General features: G+C 39.3%; 1 protein-coding gene across 3 annotated transcripts in view; it reads left to right on the plus strand.

Moving 5' to 3' along the window:
• The window catches only part of FGF10 (fibroblast growth factor 10), a 107,917-nt gene that overhangs the window by 46,859 nt on the left and 46,391 nt on the right, over nucleotides 1-14,667 (plus strand). The gene's annotated exons all lie outside the window — the stretch shown is intronic.

Consider the following 14,667-nt stretch of genomic DNA (forward strand, 5'->3'; position numbering starts at 1 on the left):
ATGGAATCGAAGCGGCTTCTGACAGCTTTGTCAGGTGGCTGGAGGAACTTGCAGCATTTGGCATAGCTGGAGGGTGTCTGTCACTAGATGGAAGTAGGACACTTTTCAGGTTTTGTTTTATTGTTCCTTACATCTGGAAGTTTGTTGTCAAAATGCAACTGTTAGCTTATTCTGCAGCACCACAGCTGTGAAGCCCTTTGCCCCTGTTCTTGCTGGAGCTGTTTGCATGTGTGAATAAGGAGAGCTGCACTGCTTTCTGGTGACTTAAGTGCTTGTTCAGGGAAAAACAAAACTAAAAAGCCTCCAAAGAGCAATCAAAAAAGCTTACACTACAACTTGAGATCTGGGAACACCAAGAGAAGCTTAAGCCATGTATTAAAATGGAGAGAGGGCTGCATGTGTGCAGATTCGGGCTTGCACCCAGAAAGCTTTCCTGAAGATAGTGAAACTCTTTGGGTTTAGTGGATGGCATCCACTGAGGTACATGTAACATGATAAGCTGGTTCAGGAAAACTTAAACATGTTTTTGAGTGTTTTACTATTTTTGATTGACTTTTAAGGCAACTGTCAATAGTGCTAGGAAGCACACAGACTTCAGATTTACAGGATGGATGTTAGTAGCTCAAGAACAGTGACACAATATGTGAAGCTTAATTAGCAGCAGCTAACCTGCAGTCTGTGGAGAGATATCTGCCTGAGAAGGCTTGCGGGGTCAGACCATTGTTTAGGTTTAGGTGCATACCTATGGAGCGGAGTCTCGCTCGTTGAGCCTGGGTGTTGGTGGGAAGAATCGCTGGAGTGGGCTTTGGACCAAGAAGTGCTATGCAAAACCTACGGTAGATGGCGGCACAGCTACTGCCTGGTGCCACCTCTGCTCGAAGGAGGTGGACAAGAGGGGTCTGGATCCTCAGCTGTGTGAGCTAATTTAGCTCAAGCAAAGCTAAAAGGGCTTACACCAGCTGAGAGGCGATTAATTGGCCTTCTGAGCATCCGAAGTGGATTAATCCAAACAGTGCAAAGGCACTGCAACTGCACAGTGAGAGTGTTCAGCGAGAGAGCTAGCATGGAATAATTAGCTACTTCTCATGAGCTAACCTGTTCCAGGATTTTTCCCCTGAGTATGCAATTATCTTTTATATGTAGCTTTAGGATCTGCTGAAGTCCCTGATAGTCTTTGGTTTTGCTTTAGTTAGTGTGGAATCAGATTACCAATGTAGTGACTAATAGCAAGAAAGTTTTGAGCCTCATTCCATAGCCCAGAAGATCGTAAACAACCACTCTAATTACTAGAAATGCTGAACATTTCTACTGAGGGTTTTGTGTGCCTATATGTGACATATAAATACAGATTTATACTATGTATCGGGTTATATACATAAAAATAGCATTAAAATTGTTCGATTAACTATACTCAGTTTGATACTCGGGTTTTTTGGTTCTACCGCAGGTGTAATAAAATTGTAAAGCTTGCGAGGTGCCTTAACCTCTGCTGTAAAGCTCAAACCAGATTAGAACGCTTGGTCAAATATGTTGTTTTGCCACTGAGAATTTTTTAAGCTAGATGTTTGTGGCTATCAATTCGTCATGAGCTGGTGTTTGTAAATTAATGTGAGAAATTTTCTCTGGTTTTCTGAAGACTGATTAGTATGCATATGAGTTTTGTTGTTTTAGTCTCCATAGAGACCCGGATAAAAAAAAGCCTTAAAATAGGAAATAATACTGTTTTAGTGAAGTAATTTGAATCTTAGGTTCTTTAATATGAAAGGCATAAGTTCTTATAGAGATGATTTCTCATTTTAAGTCTTACCCCCTACACACAGAGAACTCAGTTACATAATTTATAACCAGCAGTATACAACCTTAGGCACTTACGATTTATGAATGTGGAAAGAATGGTACTATTTAATGTCTACAGGACACTCTCCTGTTACTCTTACTGCATTCCTGCCTTGTGGACCCTCCATGCGGATACTGTAGTCCTGTCATAAATCTGTTCAAAATATACAGTTGTAAGAAGTCTTTTTGTCTTCATAAATCTAACTTATAGCTACTTGCAAAAAAAAAAAAAAAAAGAGGGGCAATTGAAAGTCTGTTCTGCTTAAAACGTCCGAAGAAAGAAACCAAGGGGCATGCAGGCTTATAGATACCATGCTGCTGTTTTAATGGAAGGGTTCTCGGGTAGTGGCTTGGTCAAAGTTTTCCTCGAAGATGGCGTTAGCTGAGTGAGCACTACAGAATGTGCTTACACTTCTGAAACATGTTGGATGCATTCACTAGTAGGATAAGATCCCCTGTTTTGAAATAAGGCATTTTAAGATGACTTTCAGATGTCTTTGAGCTGTGTGTGTGAATAGGGGCCTTTTGGTTTCAAATGAGAGTCAGGTCAGATCCTGCAATAGGGGAGTTTTTATTTATTCCACAGAGCCTTTCATTTTGGAAAAGGAAAAACTGTTCTATAAGCAAATCTTGTTAATCTGTGTGTCTTAAATGAAAAATAGCAGGTATGAACATAGGGCAACATCTCCTGTCATGGTGGATTCCTGACTTTTCCTCTAAGCAAGCAATATAATTGCACAAGGAACATTCTGAATAGGGGAAAAAAAAATCTCATGCCAAAAAAACAACAAAGCTTTGTAAACAATATTCTATTTCTGTTCTTAAGCTTAATATTTTGGGTTGATAGAAATAATGTCAGCAAAGCAGATAAATTATTCAGTCAACATGGGATTTGTTATAATGCTCACTTCATGGCCTGTTTTTGTTTGCTTGTTTTCTGAAGAGCTTTCTGAATCAACCTCTTACCATCCCTTCTTCCCCAAAACAGCACTGAGTTGAAATTTTGGTTTGCACATTTTGAACACTTGCTACTATTGCTTGAAGTTGCCATGCTTGAAGTGCTTGAAGATACTGAACTACCTTATCCTAATATTATGGGGTTTATCATCTAATGACCTCTTTGTCATTTTGAATAGTTTGAATGTTTATCAGCATTAACAACCAACATCAGCTTGATCAGACTGCATGGAAAAGTAACCTTTGCTTGCTTTCTGTTATGAAAACCACATTATCAGATCAGAAATGGAGGATGCGTTTAGTTAACATTAGCACAAGTATGTTTCTTGGTAGGGAGGTGTACTAGTACTGCTAGTCTAACTGCATATACTTATCAAAAGCTCCTTCTTTTGCTTCGACAGCTTATTTTGATGCAAGATTTTAATACCTTGCAGCCTTCCATTGCTCAGATGCTTTGAGCACAGAAAAGGAGTCAATGGTTTTTGCAACCATCAGTTCTGTTCACTAGAAAGATCCTTTCCTAGCTGTATTAATTGCTGCTGTTTCTAGTGCCAATTTGTTGTAAAACATTTCTGTTAGTTACAACATAATAAAAAGGAGACAGGAAACACTGTTTGTTACATGAAGTTTTGAAAAGTCAGCCTGGGAAAGCTCTGTGTTTATGAAGAAAATTAAAATCTTCAAGGGTAGGAATGAGGAGGAAGTGGCTTAATCTTTAATCACTGAATGGATATTAAAACTGAATTCATTAGCAGAGTGGATTATTAGAACTGATTATGCTACTTCATGAGTACAGTGCAACAAATGGCAGTTGCAGGGGAAAGAAATGGTTACAAGTGAGCCAGGTCACACGCTAAATAATGGCTCTAAAGCACTCTTTGCTTTTAAATTAGGTCACTTGTGTTCTTTCTTTGAACATTCAGTTCTAATTGCAACAGTAAATCAAAGAATACACTCAAAGTAGATTCCCATGTAAGGTGGACAACTGGACAGTGCCTTTTTACTGCTACTAACACGTGCATCCAATTACTGGGTTGATATACTCACAGTGTCAGCTGTAAAGCATTCCCTTATTTTATAGCTAGCCTGAAGAATTATTAGCCTGTCCCCTTTCACATTTACCTCTAAATAATCTGTCAGTAATGTATATCTTCTACAGTTAAAGAGGAATTTTCACACGCATCGAAGCTGACTTTCAAGAAAAAGGAAATGTTGAAACTACACCAAAAAGTTCATTCCTTTTCTCCCTCCCCCTTCCATAGTTTCTAGAGTTGTGCAAGAGAGGAAAAGGCTACAAATACTAGAAACATGAATGCTCATGAATTTTATATAAAAACAAAGATCAGATCTTTCATAAACCTTGATTTAGTAAATCAATATGATGCCTACTCCTTTCATGGCACAAAACATATATGAAGGAGAATAAACCTAGCTGGTTTTTGCAGTTCTTGACTCCTTTTCCTGCACAGGGAGGGGAAGTGAAAATGGGGGTCTTGTGAAGTGTAGTTGCTCTTCCTTCTGCCACTGATACTCGAAGTTTAAATATTGCATAGAAATAAAGGAAATAAATTTTCTTTCAGTTTACTGATGCACTTCTGTGCAGCTGTAGTCAGCATGTGTGGGAGTTGAGGAGGGAATGCTGAAGCATTTTGGAAGCATTCAGGATGTTGTTTAACTGGAATTAAAGCATGGTGCTAAGTGGAGGCTGAATATAAATCAATGATATCATGGCCGCTTTAGAGAAAGGCGATGGGAAGTGTGACAAGTGCCAGAGCAACCCTAGAAAAAAAGAGGAGAAAGAAGTACGGGCAGTATGTGTCACGAATGGGAGAGAAGTGGGGAGGGAGGGAGCATGGCTTACCCTTTTTGGCAGCTGTGAACCATCGGTGATGTTGAATTGTCCTGTCTCATCTCACTGCATCATCAGTTTGCTCACAGCCTGAACCTGTGAAGCCATTAATGTGCCTGCTGAATTTGTCTGTAAGTGTGTAACTGGTGTAGGAATATAAACTCTTCCCGCTCCCAACTTCATTGTGTCTTCCCTGATCCTATTCTACAGATTCTACACGCTATTTGGTACATGCTCTGGGATAGTCTTCTTCACGTTACCCTCTTTGAGAGGATTAATAACCTGTTTTATTCCTAATGTCAAAGTCAGTATGGACTGCTTACAAGCAGAAAAGTGGGCAAACTTGCCCTTGGAAGTAACAAGCTATTTAAAGCAGCCACAACCAAGCCTATATTAAAGAAGAAAAAAGTTGGGGTTTTGTTTGGTTGTTTTTTCTTCAATTTTTCACCATGCTAGTACTATCAACTGTATTTGTTATCAGAAACATACATCTGAAGGACATCAAGATATCCAAAACTTCTAAGTGCTTTAATCTTTTGAGAGTGGAATAGGGTATTTTCATGGCTGATGTGTTTAGTGTTATCAAGTATGTCATATTTTGTAAGCTTATCTTTAAGATTTGAAGTAGTTACATAGTTAGAAGTTCATATATTCAGTAACTGTTACTACAGTGAGCAAGGGAATACTATATTTAATATGACATGGATTTTATAAGACTACAGTTTTAGTGCCTTCTTTTCATGCATTTTTTGATATTTTAGGAGATGCTAAAGCTCCTGATATTCACTGAAATAGTCTTCACTTCAACAGAACAAAGTTTGTTCTATGTGTATTACCCAGATACTAATTTTTCCCTCTGATTTTCCTGAAGGTGAACATTAGAAGTGTAAACTGTGTCAATCTGGAAGTACCTCTCTCATCCACATGAAGTATCTTAGTACCCGTGGCACCTGTCCTGTGGAGGCAAGGAAGATAATGAGAACCTTCCCCTGACTGTAACCTTAGCTGACATCACTACGTCCTTCTCCCCTGTCTCTGGGGAAGCAGAGTGGTGCATGTGGCCCATGTTCTGATGACAGGACACCTTTGCTTTGTCAAAACACTAGTGCTAATAACTGCAATACAGAAATTGTGTGCTCACTGAGGATCTGTAACAGAAAAATTAATGGTAACATGAAAAGAAGCAGGAGAAAAAATCTAGAGCTTACACGTGAGCTGAGCTGCGGCCAGTTTTTGTTAATATTTCAAGGTCTAGGCCTGGTTGCTCAGCTGGCTCTTCAGATGCTGAAAAGATAACCTCCTCCTGTAAAAGACACAGGTGTTGGTTTGGTGCTACCCTTGCTGGGTCAGCAGTGGGTGATTTGGCTGAAGGGCTAGGCTAAGGCACCACAGTGCGTAAATGGGAGCAGAAAGTTAGTACAAGCTGAGTTTCACTGGGTGTTCTGAGCTATAAACAGATGTCTAAACCATTGCAGACTCTTTAAATTATCACTTTATCTGGTTCTGACAGAAATAGCTTGGAAAGTGTGCAGCACAGAAGAAATGGAAGGAAATTATGATTGTTTCAGCTTCTTAGAGGTGAAGATGCTGGGTTAAGGCACAGGTAGTGTAAGTACACCAATTATTATGAGCAGTAACATTTAGTGTCATGTCTGCTAGCTTTTATTCACAGACCAGCATTGCCTCTGCTTCCAAAGACCTATGAGCACACACAAGCAATGACTCACCTCTTAGGGCAATGCATACTTAAGCAGCTGAAACAAAATTTACTAAAGTTAGCACTGGGAGGTGCAAATTATGCCCTTTCTGAGGCCCAGAAGTGGGTTCAATTCAAGCAGTTTTGCTGCTTCCCTTGGGTATTGCTCAGTGGGCAGCCTTAGGCCAAGGAGGATAGGGGGAGATGCTGAGATCATGAAGACTGGCAATTCTATCCATCCTGGCGATGATAGTGTTTCCTATTGCCAGCAGACCGTGGGAGATAACTGCAGGACAGGCAGAGGGGGACAATGCTAACAAAAATCTCTGCTCAAAGTACTGTGTAGGGAAATGGACCATTTCTCTCACAGCTTCACAGGCCTGAACAACCTGAGGAGTGGTAACTGGAACTGTCTGTACATCCCATGGCATTTAGACTATGTAACAGGTATATATTACTTAGTTACTCCTTGGTACTTCCTTTTCTCATATGGCGTAAACCAGTCAAGAGCAGTGTTTGCTGATTGCTGCAAAGCTTGTGATAATTGTGTGTAATTGTATATTAAGCTGCAAGACTGAAACCACTGACATTGCTAAGCACATTTTAAGGTCACTGTATGGAAGACATAGAAAGATTACCACTGGTAAATGCTATAGGACTTTGGATGAGGAAATGCATTTCATCTGGATGGCATACCTCACAGAACACTGCTCCATCAAGGTTGCAACTAAATTGGTTGGGAAAGAAAAGGTCCAACAACAGTTTTCTTTGTAGAAGTGTTTGTGGATTTTTTGAACTTTAGAAAGATTCTTAATGACCGCAGTGGATTTTTTTAATCAAGAGTGAAACGCATAAGGGCTGGAATAATGATGTAGGATTCTGGGAAACTAAAGGCTTGTGTCCTTCACCATGTGCTGTGAAGATGCCCTGGGCATGAAGGGAACTGGAGAACTCTTCGTAGTTCCACGTGCTTCTCCTGCTGGTGGTCAAGCAACGCAGAGGAGAAATCTGCTTAAAGGGAGATGGAAGAAGACTGAACATTTTGGCACAAGGATAGCCTGCCGGAACTAAACTTTGAGTATAGGGAGTGCCATAAAGTGTTAAGTATTATGAAATACCAGGTCCTGTATATGTTTGTTATCCATTGTGCACTGAAATTTATAAATGTATTTGACTCTAATCTCTCTTTGGCTCTTTGCTGCTTATAAAGTGAGGATAGTAGTACTTCCTACATGAGCAAGGATGTTATGAAAACAAATTATTTGTGAAACACACCAGTAACACTATGATGAGTGCCAGGGGAAAAAAGGCCACACAGAGGGTAATCGTTCTTTTTTTACAGGAGGCTTGTATATGAGGTACAGCAAGGGCAGTTTTGTCCTCTGATAGAACAGGAAAGAATAGGCTGCTTTGTAACTCTAGCAGACCTAGATGTTTGTTGTTTGACTAGAAAAAGTTAAGATTCCCAGAAAAAAAAAAAATGCTATAGTTTCTCTTGCAAGCACTCTGGCCAAGGGTACTCAACAGATGTGTTGCATAGTATCATACAAAAAGCTAATGGCAAAATAGCTCCTAACCAAGCAGCAGGGGCATAGGCATAAATTGGATCTGTCCTTCTGTCAAGCTGAGTTCTAGATCTGGTTATGCTGCCTGAAGATTACAGTTGTAACACATGTCAATTTATTTTGCTTTAAAGATATGAACATTAGAATGTTTCAGCTCAAGGATCTATGTAATTTCCTTGATTAAACTCTTAAAATGCAACTGCAATTTTACTCTATTCTCTTTGCTGTCAGGGCTACCAGTCAAAGAAATTTGAGCATGATCTTCACCTAATATTTACTGTATTTGGCCCTATGATGTATTTTTGGGACTGCCTTATTTTCCCTGAAGTGCTGTCTATGTGTTGGAGTTAAGCTACTGGAATTATTTGTTTGGGTTTTAAACCTTTTCCTACCATTTTTTTTTGTTATTGATACTTCCCCTTTAGAGTCACATGCATTATTCTTTCAGTTTAATTTATTACGGTTGCTTTTACATGTCACAACTTCTCTTTGAAATGACAGCTGTCCAAGTTAAAGTCTTTTCAACTTTAGCGAAAACACATATAATGAGGCTGACACTTGGCTCATGTGGTATTAATCTGGTCTCTTGGTCATTTCTTGTGTGTCTCCTGCTGCAGTTTGCTCTCAGAAAGACATATCTGCAGCTGGGGAGTACATAAGATTAACTTCCGCCTCTCTGTGGCTTCTTGCCTCAGACCACACACCAAATAATTCCTCAAAGCATTATCCAGATTTGCTCAAAATTCACCATGCTTGGTTCATTCCTTCAGTTCTGCCACACATGCTTGTGGACTCCGCTTGCAGCTGATTCTGCTTATGAAACAGGAAACATTTTGCAAAGATGAGGATTTGGAGACAAACACAATTGTAAAATATCTATAACAATTTTTCTGTGGAACTCTTTCTTTTTTGGTTTTGCTGATTTTTTGAATGTACACAGTAGACCATAAAGGTCATCAAGATCTAACCATTTTGTTTTCAGCTGTACTCAGGGCAGAAAAAAGACTGGTGTAGCTTTTCAGTACAGACTGAATTATAGTAACTCCTGTGTCCAAAAAGGAATTGAAAATAAAGAGCAAACCATGGTGCTTATATTCAGGAGGGTCTTTAGTGCTGCCTGAACTATTAAATTCAATAATGCTACAAAAAAATTGCCACTCTGCAGACAGAGGAATTGTTAGTCAGCTCTCTTACCCAGGGACCTCCAAACCTTAATAAGAGCTCTAAAATCCTTAAAAAGGGAGCCACATATGTGAGTTGTATGAGTACCTGTGTTCGCACACCAATGCAGACTCAAGAAGTAGCTGTAGTGATGAGCAGGAAAACCAGTACTTAAAAACCTCTCGCTGCTTTCTGTTACTTTGTGCTTAATACAAGAAGTTATCGCTGGGGTTACCAGACACTTCTCATTAAGTTCACAATGGGGATGGGAACATAATTCTGGTGTTTGAGTGAACTTCAGTGTGGCATTGTGTAATATCCATATTGTTGGTTTTTCAACTAAAAATTTTTACTGGTAGTTTCAGAATCTTTCTGCTTTTCCAGTAGCCAATAATAAAATATATATATTTAAGCTATTCACTTATGGATGTGGATTGTGTGCCAACTACATGCAAAACTCCTGTTACACACTCACAAACATACTGATAGTGCAAAAGCAGACTGCATGATGGTGCAACTACGCTACCTCATAAGATGAAGTTTCCAAAGAATCTGTAAAGGCCTAAACTGAAGAGCACACTTATATTTTTAGGTGTAGTTGTTGTGCAGCTATTGCTGTGAGCACCTCTGAGAGCTTGCTATATCGAATTTATGGTGTAAAAGCTCTCATGATGTGAAACATCATGAGAATGAGGAGAAATCTGTGTCATTGTTGCAGTATTTGGACACAAGAGTTTAATGTCTTCAGGAGGACCATAGCATATGCTTTACCTAGCAAAGGATGACAAATGTTAGAGACTTCTAGGTATCTAATAATAATTTCAGAGTTCAATCAGTTAAAGAACTTATGTCATTCTCTTGTTCCAATAAATACCTTGCTAATGAATCCTAGTTAACATGACCTTGTAGCAGAATGTTTTGTGGTTTTTTTTTTAAATTTTTTTGCATTCCTTATCCAAATGGTAGATATGTATTCTGATTTTGAAGGAGAGCTGATACTCACAAGTCATATGTCACAAGCCACTAAAAGTGTCAAAATCTTACAGCAGGTCCTTGGTGGTATGTTAATCTCTCCTCCCCCCCCTTCTCCCCCCCCCCCCCTTTTTAAAGGAAGCAGACTAATTCACTTAAATATAATGAGAGCCATGCTTGCCATAGCCTACTTTTTAAACAGTGTCAGCCCAAGTAAGATCTGTCTTATTTCTTCACCTCCTTTTCTTGGCTCCAACAATTAAATACAAAGCTGAAAAATACAGGGTTTTGTGGCAGAGCTGTTTCATATGTCAAATGAGAAATGGAGGCTGCCGTTTTTATAACAGAAAAATATACAAGTGTTAAGGCAGGGAAATTTTTCTTTATGTTTGTGCCCCTCTTTCTAAATTGTCAGCTACATGTAAAAGATAAACCTGTATGTTAAATAGGGAGACCAGATGTATGTTTAACCTCTTGCCCTCATTTTTCTAATTTGCTTCCATTAGGAACAATAAGTTAAAATATCTCTAAACAAAAATAACTGATATAGTAAGGTGAACTTTTCAACTGGATAAGAGCTCTTTAGAAAAAGACAATGTTAGAGTCCTGTATTAGGCCAACAGATATACCAGTTACTGTACCGATACATCTATACTCGGAACAATAACTCTGTGTTTACTTTTGATAAGTAGTGGCAGAAAGTTTGTTGAGTTGCAGCAAAAATGAAAGTAACAAGTAGTTAAAAATCTCATGTGTTAAAGAAAATCTAGATATATCATGCTATGGATCTTGGGTATGCTGTTCAGTGTTAGACTTCTTCATCTCTACAGACATTAGCTAACCAAATCTTGAAATATAGGTGTGTTATTTTCCCCTTCTTCAGAGACAGGTACTGAGGCAGAGAATTTAAAGACCACGATTTTCTCTCTTTTGTCCTTAGTCAAGCTTATTCCACCATAAATCCCTGGACTGATGAATCTACTCTGTTCTTTATTTTGTGTTCATAATGCAAAGGATGATATTCATGTTCTTAACGGAAATGGGAATTGGAGGGTGAAGTGTAATACTGTTTATTTTGTATAACAGAGTATGTCTCCAACATAGATGTACATGTATGACAGATTAAGTGGCAACTTTGACGCTACTTAAAGACACAGACAGTAGAAGAAAAGTCTGCAGAAGTGGCTGAAAAGAGACAATAGGCAATTCTGTCTGAAGACAGAGGTACTGGAAAGTGTCTTCTCTTGGTAAAAACGCCTAGCAGCTAGTAGAGTCAGGAAAATATGCAATGTTTGAAAATGAGTTGTTCTTTATGAGAAAAGCTAGGGGCTGCTGGTAATTCATAAGCTGTCCTTTGGAAGAGTTTTAGAATGGAGTTTGTTTTATCATGAAAGATAGATGTTCCAAGTGCTGTTAATGTGTTCACTACAGATAACAGCTGCAGAGAGTCTGTCCTTTTGGAAGTACACAGTCTGAAAACCCGCAGATTTTGCACGTGGGTTCTAAATTAATAATTTTAATTGCTTCCTTCTCATATTGTTAAGCTTTTATGGATGAGTTAGTGTTTAGGAGAGATTTAACTGAAGAAACTGAATTCACCCAGGAACAAAAGAAAATTGCCTACAGAAAGGCAGGAGAAACAGGTATGACACTGAATAAAAGAAAATACTATTAGGATCAGAGAATCCATCACTTCTGCTAAAGGTTACTAAATCTCACCAGCTCATGTTACCATTTCCCAGTTTCCCCCATGCAAAATTGCATGTCTTAGTTTTACTGGCTTAAATACAAGCTTTCAGCCATCCTGGCTGATACTATCTAAAGCAAGTGTACACTGGAGTGTTTGGAGGCAGCTAAGCTCCGTCTAGGGAAATCACATAAAGACTGGCTGGTATAGATTTTTCTTCTCCTTAGTCATGATTCATAACAGGGATGCAGGATGTTTCAGAAGGAAAAAAAACAAAGGGAGTGTTAAAAGGGGTGACATTTTATACAAAAACATCAAAATCATTTAGACTTTCAACAGAGAGGGTGGAGTTTTGACCCTGTACCTAAATGTGGCAGTCCAGGATGTCAGTTATGCATGCCTTGTATTTCTCTGAAACTGGCAATGTAAAGTAGCCAATTTATTCATGCTGTGGTTTCCATTTCTATCAATGGTATCATTTCAGCACCTTATAAAAGCAATGATACCACCTTAGAACCTAGTCCACGAGAAAATACCAGTTGATTTTATGGGTTGTGCCAATCCTGGAAAAAGTTGCAGATGTCAGCTGTAGAGAAGGCTGAAATAGCCACAGGAAAAGATCAGTTGTGGGATAAAGAGGAAAAGGAAATTAAAAAATAATTATTTGTGCTGCAAGCTGCAATGGGGAAGCAGGAACACTCAGAATTCTCACAGTAAGCTGCTCATCTTTTGTACCCTGCAGCTACCTCAGAAACTCTGTCTTCTCCTTACCTGCATGAATTTCAAAGGCAAAATGCTAGTATTGGAACCATTCCTCATGGTTAGCTTCAGCAGACAGTTTCTGTGGAACAGCAGTCTGCGCATGATATGAACAGCATCTTTACTGCACTTGCAGAATGCTCCCTGATCCACAAGATGGGAACTTCCAGATGGCCTCTCCGCCTACAGACATACTGCCTGTGGCAGCCTGAGAGCTGTAGGTAGGCAGGCAGTGGTTTGCGGCTCTTGGCCTAGGACAGGGATGTCTGCAAAGCCGTGCCATATGTAACCAGTGAACTTATGGTACCCAAAAAGATCTCTACTCATCTTTCTCTGGCTTGTTGTTTTAGTATCAACTTTTGGCGGATTGCTCCAAAGCAGTCAGGCAGGGCATGTGTCCCAGGCTCAGGAAGCAGCCGGCACTGCTGCTGGGTTTACAGTGACTGGGGAGCCTCGCCGTGGGCGTTTGTTACACTTGGTTGATGTGTGTCCGTTAATTAAAAATGCATCAAGTCACAGGAAAGCAGGACCAATGAAAACCTCCTGGAAACTCTAACATAGCCCGTGTTATCACCAGTGCTTGTCATTTAAATTTGTTCAGAAGCTTATCAATTTCAATTAACGCCGGGTAGGTTTGCTCACCGTACTCCTCAGCTGAAGGCTGCTCCACAATCTCATTCCTCTAAGGGCTACAAATAGTTCTTATTTTCAGTCAAAATACCTTCATAATCAGTGCTACTCTTCCTGCTCTTTTGCCCCAGTAACATCCTTTACTGCCCCACAGCTTTACTTCTTTAGGGTTCACCACCACATCATAAATATAGGAGGCAGTTATATTCTCTCCTTTTTGTTTTTCCCTCTGCTAAACTTAATGTGCCATGTTCATTCCTAAACAGAAAACTGTGCTGAGACATAGCCCACCATCTTCCTGCAGGTTCTGGATGTGAAGCAACGTAGCTACAGCCACACAGGCTAAGAAGCTGTGTGTCTTGGTGGAGTATATTGATTCCTTCATGGCACCCTGGAAACACAGCTGTCTTGCTTTCCAGCCCCAAGTTTGATAGCTTTTCTGGGGCAGGTTGAAGAATTTCTTGTGTGTCTTCTGGTTGCTCCTGTATAGATGTGTCCTTTTCTTGTAAGGTAAAGCTTTCATTCTCCTGCCTTTCTAGAACTGCTGCTAGGGGCCTGGTCTCACAACAGAACTGCGCGCTGTGTCCAAGACCTAAAAGAAGAATTCCAAGATTATTAAAAATAAGAACCCCCCCCAACCAGACTTCACATCTGCCACTTGGCAAAGGCTGCCCTCTGCCCAATTAGTAAAAGAAATGTGGACTACAGAAATGGACCTGGTTTATGGTGTGTTTGACAGGGCAGAGTGTTGGAAAAGTTGAAGTAGTCTGTTAAGAGTGATGGTCAGAATACAGCTAATGTAGGCACAGGTGGATTGAAACTATCACATAATGTTTTACTCTCATTGATTTGCATATAAGACTTCTCTCGAAATTTGAAAGGAGAATAGTGGTTTATGGGTGTTTGGGGAAAGGAACTTCTTTTCCTTACTTCCTTCAAGGTGTTGAAATGCCAAAACATTTTCCAGTTAAATGAGTATGAAATATTGAAACAGACTTCCCTACAAAATTAAAGTCTAGAACAATGTCAGTTTAGATGAAGCGTGGCATTTTATGGCAATTACTTAGAAATACATAATGAAAACTGTCCAAATTGAAATATTTTTTTTACCATAGTAAGCATAACAAAATGTTTCTCTGTTTGGTTTAAAAGTATAAAAATTAATTTTATCATAATTTTAGAAAGTTTATTTGAAAATTTGGTTGAAGCCCGTTATTTCTATGGGAAAACAAACTTAATTTAGTGATATTTTCAAATGAAATAATGTTTGGTCATAAAGGTTCCATATATAGCTTACTAATTTCAAAATAAGAAAAGAATTGGAGAGTGAGCAAATAAATGCTCAGAAGAGAGTTGTACTATTCTTTCCCAAAATAGTTAGGCTCTTCACTGACATGATGCTAAACACAATGAATGACTATGTTGTGCTTTACACAGGCCTGTGTCCAAGTTCTTGGTCCAGGCAAGTAGTCTGATCGTCTGTACAATATCTGAGTTCATATCTGAGGCTCAAGGCACTGATACCTGTACAACTGAAGAAATAGACAGTTCCAGC

The sequence above is a fragment of the Opisthocomus hoazin genome, chromosome Z (genome assembly GCF_030867145.1).
Source record: "Opisthocomus hoazin isolate bOpiHoa1 chromosome Z, bOpiHoa1.hap1, whole genome shotgun sequence".
NCBI lineage: Eukaryota > Metazoa > Chordata > Aves > Opisthocomiformes > Opisthocomidae > Opisthocomus > Opisthocomus hoazin.